Raw genomic sequence first — 10,710 nt, forward strand, 5'->3', positions numbered from 1 at the left:
ATATTTCCTATTTAATTACATGAATACTGTAATTCCCATCCTAACAATATATTTTCATTTAAGAAGCTGACTACTCTTTCATTATGAAACAAAATTAATTAAATGAACCCTGATCTAATTATGTAAGTGTTCCTTTTGACACAAAAATTAAAGCTTCTATTTCAGAATATAGCTGAGAAATAAGACTAAAGAGGTCAAATATTAAAAATTTTGACATCTTACATATATTGTTTAATTATTTAACATCATTTAATATTGTGCATTCTGGAGTATGCAATCATTAAGTCTTTTGTGTCAGTATACTAAAAATAAAACAAAGTGAAATAATCTAGTGAGTTTTATTGTACTTAATAATTTTAGTAACTTTTAGTCCTAAAAAAAATGTCTGTGACTGTCATCCTCCTGCTGCCAGAAAATTCTCAGCCAGTCTCAATGTTAAGTAATAAGTAATTACCACCTTTTTTTTTTTTTTTGGTCGATTTTGTCAGCAGATGCCTTGCATTCAGTTAAAATATGTGATATTTAGAGAAATGTTCTCTTCATTTTCTTCTTCTTAAAGAAAAATTAGAATGTCTTCTTAAAACAGATCACATTGTGAATTTCATGATACTGAGAAACCAGTTATTTCTCTACAGAGGGCAGTAAAACCCTTTATTTTCATTACCTTCATATTTGTTCTGCATTTATTTTAAAACACTAGGTAGCACCCACACGATTTGAGTACTCAGCTATTCAAAATTTGTTAATGTCTCCAGCATTCTGTTATTGCTTTTGGTATTTGAAATATTTAAAAAAGAAGAAAGAGCATATAATGCTTGCATTCGTCTAGCAAAGATGAATCATGTTTACATATCAAACAGAACAAATAAATCATATGCCAATAGAACTACTTTGGAAATATGCACTGAAGAGTAGAATTTTTTTTAATGATCTCATGATATCCCTTCTAAAAAAAGCAATCTGATATGACTTTCGTTATTCCTTCTGTCATGAAAGTAATAGGACACATGAGTATTTAGAATACTTGAGTGTTTAAACTACCATATGCAAACTATTTGTTTCTCCTTTAGGAATATGATATTATCTTTCCACATTATGAGAATGATGAATGCTATCTCTTCTCTTATGTGTGTGTCTTAAATGCATATGTCTTCTCTGATACAGGTGTTCTTAAATCTCTTTTTTTTTCCCCTGTAACAGATACAATGAATTTGCTGACATAAATATTATATAAACTGTATTGAAAAACTATTTCTCCCAGGTATGATGTCAAGAACTTTACATGATTCTTGATTTCTGTTATAAAACTTCAAGATATGAATTACAATTTGTTTTACATATGAGGAAACCAAGCTTCACAGAGGCCAAGCAACTTGTCTAAGTTAGTTGAATTACTAAATCCTGGAATTAGGTGATAAGCCAAGTTTCACTGGCTAAAATCTACTTTCTTTCATGTGCCATCTTTCCTTCTCTATAAAATAGATGCCTGTATTAAAAAAGAAGAAAGATGTCAAGTCAATAAACTAAAAAAAGATCAAACTAAACCTAAAGCAAGCAGAAGTAAGGAAATAATAAAAATGATTAGAATGGGAATTAATGAAATAGAAATAGGGGAATATTATAAATCAACAAAACCAAAGATTGATTTTTGAAAAGATTAATAAAACTGATAAACTTTTAGCTAGTCTTACCAAGCAAAGAGAGTAAGGGAGAGAAGACCCAAATTACTAAAATTTTGGAATGTAAGAGGGAAACTCATTACTAATATTACAGAAACAAAGAGGAATGCTATGAAAATAAGGTCATATTATTAAAAGTGTACCAACAAATTAGATAACTTAGATGAAATGGATACATTCTTAGTAAGTTACAAACTGTAAAAACTGACTTAATAAGAAAGGTAATCTAAGTAGATTTAACAAGTAAAGAAATTGAAGTGATAATTACAAAACTTCCAACAAAGAAAAGGTCAGGCATTGATAGCTTCATTAGTGAAATCTACCAAACATTTATAGAAGAATTAATAACAATCCTTCTCAGACTTTTCCAAAAAGTGGAGGAGGAGGGGACACTTCCCCATAGATTCTATGACATCAATATATACCCTAATACCAAAACCAGACAACATATCATAAGGAAAAACAAAACCAGAAACTACAGTCAGTACTTTTCAGACACAAGAATTCTCAACACAATACTAGCAAACCAAATCTAGCAACATATAAAAAGGATTATACAACATGATGAAGTGAAATTTCTCCCAGAAATGCAAGGTTGGATTAACATTTGAAAATCCATCAGTGTAATGCACCATGTTAATAAAGGACAAAAATTTGCATAATTATCTAAATAGACTCAGAAACAAATTTTGACAAAATCTACACCTTTAAATGAAAAAAAAAGAGAAAGCATTCAACAAAATAGGAATAGAAGTGAACTTCATTCTGATAAAAGAATGTATGAAAAATCCACAGCTAGCTATGGGGGAATGACTGAATATATCGCCTCTAAGATCAGGAATGGGATAAAAATGTGCTCTCTTGTCACTTCAATACACAACTGGATTTTCTAGGCAGGGCAATTAGACAAGAAAAATAAAAATTAAAATGGTCCAGATTGGAAAGGAAGAAGCAAAACTGTTACAGAAATGCAGTGAGATCTAGATATGATCTCATATATAGAAACTCCTTAAAAATCCATACATATCTATTAGATGTTACATATGAGTTCAGCAAAGTTGCAGGATAAATATCAATGTATTAAAAAACCAATTGTTTCTCTATATACTAGCATAAATAAAATTATGAAAACAATTTTGTCTGCAAAAATGCCTAAGTGCAACTCCTAGGTAGTATGATAAGCAATTGTTTGGTTTTGTAAGAAACTACCTTACTCTTTCCAGTTGCATACAATTTTAGCAGATTATTTATGTGTTTGTTTATTTATTTATTTATTTTGCGGTATGCGGGCCTCTCACTGTTGTGGCCTCTCCCGTTGCGGAGCACAGGCTCCGGACGCGCAGGCTCAGTGGCCATGGCTCACGGGCCCAACCGTTCCGCGGCATGTGGGGTCTTCCCCGACCGGGGCACGAACCCGTGTCCCCTGCATCGGCAGGCGGACTCTCAACCACTGCGCCACCAGGGAAGCCCCAGATTTATTTTTTGAATATCTATTACAGGCTAGGCTTATTTCGGGCTACACTTCTAGGAGCTTGAAGAAAGGCAATGCACAAAACACACAACATTCCTTTCCTCGTATAGTACTCATTCTCGTTGCAGGAGATAACCAGTTAACAAAATAAACAAGTGAATAAAATATATTGGATCTTAAAAAATGCAATGCAGAAAAAATGATAAGTGAGGAGGATAAGGAAGGCTGGAATTTGGAACCCTTTTTATAGTGAGGAGAAGGAAGACCTTTGGGAGAAGACACCAGTGGAAGCTCATCTCATGTATTATAAAGTTTTAAAACTTCATATTTCCTGATGCTTCAATATCCCAATGAACTTTCTGTGAGCACCCTGCCCAGGTAACCAGGTGCAGCACTGTGGTAAGGCTGGTCCCGCCACAAGTTCCCCTTCTCACCCTGCCTGACTGTGACGTCATGATATTCACAGGCACCCATGACATCCCCTCAAGCCTTTTCCTTGTATTAATATATTCCACCCTGCCCCCCAATAAAGGCACCTGCCCACAGGTCCTCATTCTCTCTTGGCTCCTTGCAACTCCCGCCATATGGCCCCCTGCATGTGTCTCCCCTTCCAGGACCTGTGGGTATAAAAAATCTCTTTCACTCACATGGTGTTATTCCATGATCCTACCTGACAGACCTTCCTAAAATCCCATTTAAGTTATAAAAGTATTCCTTCCAACACACCTGGGCTATTTGAAGAAATCACATTCCAGATATTCTCTAACAAGTATGAAGTTAATTCCTCAGAAAGCATAGGAGCAGGGCCCTCCTGGCCACTAGGCACTGTAGGCAGAGTGTGGAGAGCCCACGATATTTTTTAGGGACCCATAAAATTTTTACTATTTAATTTCTTCTAAAATCAGAAAAAGTGAATGTATTGATAGAGAACATATAACAATAGGGGAGGGGGGGTGGGAGAGGGCTGGACTGGGAGTTTGGGATGAGCAGATGCAAACCAGTATATAAAGAACAGATAAACAACAAGGTCCTACTGTTTAGCACATGGAACTATAGTCAATATCCTGTGATAAACCACAATGGAAAAGAATATGAAAAAGAATCTGTATATGTATAACTGAGTCACTTTGCTGTACAGCAGTAATTAACAGTACATTGTAATTCAACTATACTTCAATAAAAAATAAATTTTAAAAAAAGAACATATAACTATAAATCCAGCCTGGATTATATTCCTCTTTTTAAAGTCATAAAATATCATTTTTAATTTTTTTTATGTAGGAAGGGGCCCATGAAGACAAATGTCCCTATGCCTAGAACCGGTAGGATGCATCCTGGAAAGAAGCTGAGTGCATGAGGGGAGTGAGGTAGAGAGAAATTCAAATAGTTGGGAGATTACTGGGAAAGAGCACAGAAGTCCTTAAGGCCATATTTACACTTGAGCTTTTACCCTGAGAGAGATGAGAAACAATTAGAGAATTCTGAAGATAAATTAACATTTTAAAAGGATCGTTATTGCTGTGCTGTACAGAGTAGATGGTAAAGGCAAGTGGATTATTGAAGATACTGGCAAAATCAAAGTGAAATCATTCTCTGGCAGAGGTGACATGAAGTAGTCAATTATTGAATGCATTTATTAGTGTCCAACATCCAGAAATAGCAAGACTAAAACTACCAGATCACTAAAATAGTAATTAGCAAGAGTTTATTGTGTACATATAACAGTTTGTGAACTGGGAGCTCTCAAACCAACATGGGAATGAAGCTCAGAGGTATTGCTATAGGAGAGCTTATACAGTGAAAAAGTAGAGGCTGCTTATTCTGTACAATGAGGGGTTATAGCATTAGAGCTTCCCTAGTGATAGCGGATTGTTTAAAAGTGGACACCACTTGTCAATTTGGGGGAACAGCTTAAGTTTCATTTATGATTTTCAGAGGCATTTGCAAGAAGTCACCGAAGTTTTGTTTGTTTTGTAAAATAAGCTAAATTAAGTTTTGCTTATGTGGCCTAATTGATTTTGTCTGTTTAGGGAATTTTCAAGTCTGGTCTCTATTTTGTACTTAACTTTAACTTAAGTTAGAATTAAAAGGATTTGCTAATTGTTTGAGACTGGAGGCATAAGAGAATGACCATGTAGACGGATGTACTTAATTCTCCCAACCAAAAGGAAACTGGGGTCAACTACTACCTGCCTGCTTTTAACTTCTCCAGGAAAAGGCCATAGCTTAGCTCCAAAGATTTTTATTGTTAGCATCAGCTGCTTCTTCTATATTCAGACAAGTAAATGAAGAAATGTAAACCAAAAGTGTGATAATGACTGAATAGTGACAATGACGGCCGTGTAGAAATTTTGGTGTTTTCTTTTCTCCAATTAGGAGACCTTTTGTACGTTAGGATCATTTACTCTTTAGTAACCCATCATGGTGTTAGAAGCAATTGCAGTGACTATCGGATGTTGTCAACATTAATGTCTATGCCAATGATTTTCAAACAGATAAACAGTGCCGACACTGCAGAGGGAATGAGATTGCTGAGATGAGAAGTGCATGATGGGCATATCCCAGAGGGAGTAGCTAGGAGACAAGGTGGTGATGGGGGAAAAGGAGGGGGTGTACCATGTGGAACAGGCCAGTAGAATGCCTGGTAGTATCTGAACATTTTACTGAGGATGGGTTGGCTCCATTATAAGTAATGGCCCACTATCAGCATTTTAAATTAGGTTTTATAGTGATTCTTTGCTCTATTTCATTCTCTTGCCCACTTGTGGGGGAAAAAAAAAGTATATGGTATTCAAGTCAGATTTCCAAGGGAAAGAAAAAGAAAAGCAAACTCTCTAAAATGGAGATTGAAGTCATAACTATGGCTTCATTAACAGAATACTCAACGAACTGAACCACAAACAATATTTGGTTTTCTGTAGATTAGAACACAAAGTTCTGAAACTTAAAGTTTGCTTGAGAGTTGTGTGAGAGTTGTTGGAAATGGGAATTTTTGCCAAGAGATTATGAATTTACATTGTTTTCTGGCTAATAATGGAAAGCCAAGTGGAAAAAAAAAATCCTCCAAGGGCTGACACTCTTAAGCCTAACCCAATCAGCAGGTCAAGAAACTTCTATCATCTTCCTGTAAATTGATCTGTTCTAAGTATAGCTCAAAGGAATTATCAGGGAAACTCCTGGAAACAGTAATTAGTCAAAAAAGATTGAGATGCCCCATCAAACATTTTAGTTTTAAGAAGATATGTTTCACATTTGCAGCCTCCTTTGAACAAGGAGCCCCAGGTGCTGGTGATATAATGAGGGCACTTTATAATACTGGGGCATGTGGTCTCCAAATAAGACAGACTGTAGCCTTTTCTGCCTTTTTTGTACATCATTTTGCCAGTTGCTGGAGTTTGCTTTAGTTTCTGGCTTCTCTGTTGACCTGATTAGCTTAACTGAGTATTTAAATTTTATTTATTCATTACTTGCTTCTGCCAATTTCCCAAAAGGATTTCAGGTGAGCTTAACTGGAAGGCCCTTCACAGAACCCTCCGCATTGTTCCTGTTTGTAATTCACAAATCATTAACACCTCTCTATAGGATTGCCTTATCAGGCCTCTCGAGTTTTGCAGTTTATACATGGTATTTGTATTATTTAACCTGAGATGTTCTCTCTGCATATCTTTTTGTAGCTTTGATGTTTCATTTGGATTCTTGGATTTACATGTTCTGCGTATCGACATTTATTTGTTTGAACGCTCTCACTTATCTGCTACCAGTGGGCGTGGCGCGGGGGGAGGCGGAGTCAGTGGAGGCGGTGGAGCTGGGAGGGTGGGAGACTGGGGGTGGGAGGTGGGAAAGCACGAGAGTGCGTGAGGGCGTGGCTGCGTGTTTACCCGCATAAGGCAGCGAGACGCCTGGGCCTACCTCAGACGAGCAGGGATTCGGCGCCCGCCAGCAGCTTCTCCCGGTCCCCGGACCCAGCGACGGCTCGGTTGTGAGGATGCGGGGAAGCGAGTGTCCGGCCCCACACGTGGAGGACATGGACCTGCACCCCGAGCTGATGCAGGAGTTCACCTGCCTGCACCACTGACGAGGACGTGCTCATCTCTGGGTTCCACCAGTTGCTTGGCTTCCAGCTCAACCCGGCTGGCTATGCTTTTTCCTGCCCATGACCAGCCGGAACCTACAAGCAGCAATTGGCGCCTATTATGACTTCGAGAGGCCAAACATCAGTGTGCCCTCTATGTCCTTTGTTGAAGATGTCACCATAGGAGAAGGGGAGTCGATACCTTCTGATACTCAGTTTATAAAAACATGGCGGATGCAGAATTCTGGGGCAGAGGCCTGGCCTCCAGGGGTTTGTTTTAAATACGTCAGAGGAGACCAATTTGGACTTGTGCACGTGGTGATGGTGAGATCGCTAGAGCCCCAAGAGATTGAAGATGTTAGTGTCCAGGTGTGCAGCCCGGGCAGAGCAGGAATGTATCTGAGCAGGACAGCGGCGGATATGTGCGGCCACAGGACTCTACCATGGAGATGCCTTCGGGGCCCTTCTCGGTGTGGAGGTGGGTGGACTTTTAGGAGTAATGCAGCAGCTGTCATCTTTTGAAACGGAGTGCGACACACAGCCACATCGCAAGGTGGAAGGAAACTTCAACCCCTTTGCCTCTCCCTAAAAGAACCGACAGTCGGGCTTCCCTGGCGGCGCAGTGGTTGAGAGTCCGCCTGCCGATGCAGGGGACACGGGTTCATGCCCCTGTCCGGGAAGATCCCACATGCCGCGGGGCGGCTGGGCCCGTGAGCCATGCCGCCGAGCCTGTGCGTCTGGAGCCCGTGCTCCGCAACGGGAGAGGCCACAACAGTGAGAGGCCCGCGTACCGAAAAAAAAAAAAAAAAAAAAAAAAAAAAAAAGAACCGACAATCAGGTGAAACAATTTAAAAGACCCTGGGGATTCCGGTTTGACTCCATCAGCAAAAACACATGGGCTCCTGTTCCTCACCACAGCGAGCAAGATGGGAGTAGACCCTCACAGAACTCTGTGAATCCCCCAGCCGTCACGCAGCTTGTCCGTAAGGTAGGTGCCCGAGGAGAAAGGGCAGGTGGTGGGCCTTGGGATTTGTGATACCCCTTCATGGCAAACCTAGAAGCCTAGAATGTTCTTTAAGACTGCTTAGCTCTCCTGCTAATGCAACAGCACACATACCTACCCCCCCCCCCGCCACGTCCATGTCCTGTGGATATTATTCCATCCACGTTTGTAATTTACTGCTGTCTCTCTGCTCTGGTTTGGGTGTTGAAAGAACCAACTTCTTTACCTTTAGCATTAACAACAAAAAAAAAAAAGTCAAAATATCACGTCATTCTTCCAGTGTAAATGCATACTAAGTGTGGAGCAGCAACACAGCTTTGGAATTCGTTCCTGCTGTGGTTTTTTTTGGTTTTGGGTGGGGTGTTTTTCCTGAGGAAAAAGACAAGCTCAATTATTTATCCTAAATGTTGTTGAGCTTCCAGTTTATTTACCTTGTTTGTGTGAGTTTCAAGTTTATTTACCTTGTTTGTGTGTCTTGTCGATATTTTTCCAGTCTCTTACGGCCCATCCACGTCCTCACTCAAAACCTGGAGTGGCCCAAGTGATATTTTGACTTTTCATGTGTGAGGAATAAGTGAGAGAATTGTTGAGTTAATCATCATTTTAAATATTCTGACTGTTCTAAGACACTTCTAGGTGTTTGATTTCTTCATCTGTTTCTTTCCGTGCTTGCTGATTAAACAGAGCTTTCCATGCTCTGCTAAGGTGATGATGGTTCCTGGTTGTTGGTTTTGGTTGGTTGAATAAAGCCCTGATGCTGAGAGCTAAGAAAGACAAAAAAAAGTTTTTAAAATGTATAATCTCTCTGGCCAAAATTATTTGGTACTTGAAATACCAATTTATCTTATTTGATTGGAAATGCTTTTGGAGAAAGCAGAAAAAAAAAAAGTTTAGACCTTAGCACTCAAGGTAGCATCTGACATGTTACCAACTTTACTGAGCTTTCCTTCTGTGAATTTAGACAGGTAAAAGCTGCCGAAACTCTATTTGTATTCTGTAGTGTAGATTGTGGTTCTCAAACTTTAATGTAGTTTAGAATTTCTTGCACTGCTTGTTAAAACACAGATTGCTGGTCTCGACACCCAGTGTTTTTGATTCAGTATCAGGTTGGGTTTGGGAATTTGTTTTTCCAACAAGTTCCCAGGTGAAGGTGATATTTCTGGCTTGAGAACTGCTGATGTTGTAGATTACGCCAAAGTTTAAGACAATAATTTTGCTCTTAGAAAAAATTGTCTCTTTGTTGGAAAAAAGGCACGAAGCCTAAATTTTGATCTCAGTATATTACTCCATGCAAGCTCTTTCCAAGGTACGTCTATTATTGGTGGCTGAAATTGTTTAACATTTAAATTCTAAATACAAAGCTGTTTACTTCTAAGACATGTATTGATACTATGTACAGAGAGAAAAAAGGCTTATTAAGACAGAATTCTGTTTATTTCCTTGTGCCTGCTGTAAGAAATAGAATCATCGATTTACTGACTTTTTATGAATAAGCAATACCAGTTGAGAGTAGGTAAATTTAAAATATGGTGTAAAAAATAATATAAAACCAAATGTTTTAACTCCACACACCCAGAGGTAATAATTTTACATCTTAGCATTTAATTTGCAGATTGTATATGTGTATATTTTATATATATTTATATATAATATTATATATAACATTTGCATATTATTTTAATTCTGATTTATTTTACTTAATATTACATAGTTATTACTTGTAATTACATTTTCTTACCAAAATATTCTTTTTTTTTTTTTTTTTTTTTTTTTTTTTTTTTTTTTTTGCGGTATGTGGGCCTCTCACTGTCGTGGCCTCTCCCGTTGCGGAGCACAGGCTCCGGACACGCAGGCTCAATGGCCATGGCTCACGGGCCAAGCCGCTCCGCGGCATGTGGGATCCTCCCAGACCGGGGCACGAACCCGTGTCCCCTGCATCGGCAGGCGGACTCTCAACCACTGCGCCACCAGGGAAGCCCCCCAAAATATTCTTAAATAATTTTTAAATAGTTACAGAGAAATCAATCATAATATATCAAAACCCCATCTCTAAACGTTAGAGTTCAGCTCTTAATATTTACGTTGTAATGAGAATTTTATCACTCTTAATTACATACTTGTTGCCTACACCTGTGGAAATATCCACCTAAGGCCTCGTCTCTGTCTAACCAAAACCATTTAGTCCAGATCCGTCCACAGCCTGTAAAACTCTCTGTGACTTAAAACATGTTTTTTCTGGTATGATCCTCTTATCACATATGAGGTTTTTAAATTCTTTCGCTAGTTAGAGTCTCTCCTACTTAAAGTAAGATCTTTATGCACACAGGGCCATGGCAGTCCTTGAGTAAGTCTGTCATGTTCCCACCTGTCAATAAGCATTCAGCACATTTCTGCTCACTTGCTCTGTGACAACCTAGGTATCATGTGTCTTTGGGAAAACATAGTCCCACTTAAATTTCTTCCTTCTAAATCTCCTGTTTAGGGA

At 38.7% G+C, this 10,710-nt stretch overlaps 1 pseudogene across 1 annotated transcript; it reads left to right on the forward strand.

Moving 5' to 3' along the window:
- The first annotated feature begins 4,903 nt into the window (after positions 1-4,903).
- On the forward strand, positions 4,904-8,045 carry LOC307058348 (protein ILRUN-like; annotated as a pseudogene). The gene is made up of 2 exons: positions 4,904-4,922; positions 7,038-8,045. The product of its transcript is annotated as a protein ILRUN-like (transcript).
- Positions 8,046-10,710: the final 2,665 nt, after the last annotated feature.

This window comes from Hyperoodon ampullatus (genome assembly GCF_949752795.1).
Source record: "Hyperoodon ampullatus genome assembly, chromosome: 9".
NCBI classification, from domain to species: Eukaryota; Metazoa; Chordata; class Mammalia; order Artiodactyla; family Ziphiidae; genus Hyperoodon; species Hyperoodon ampullatus.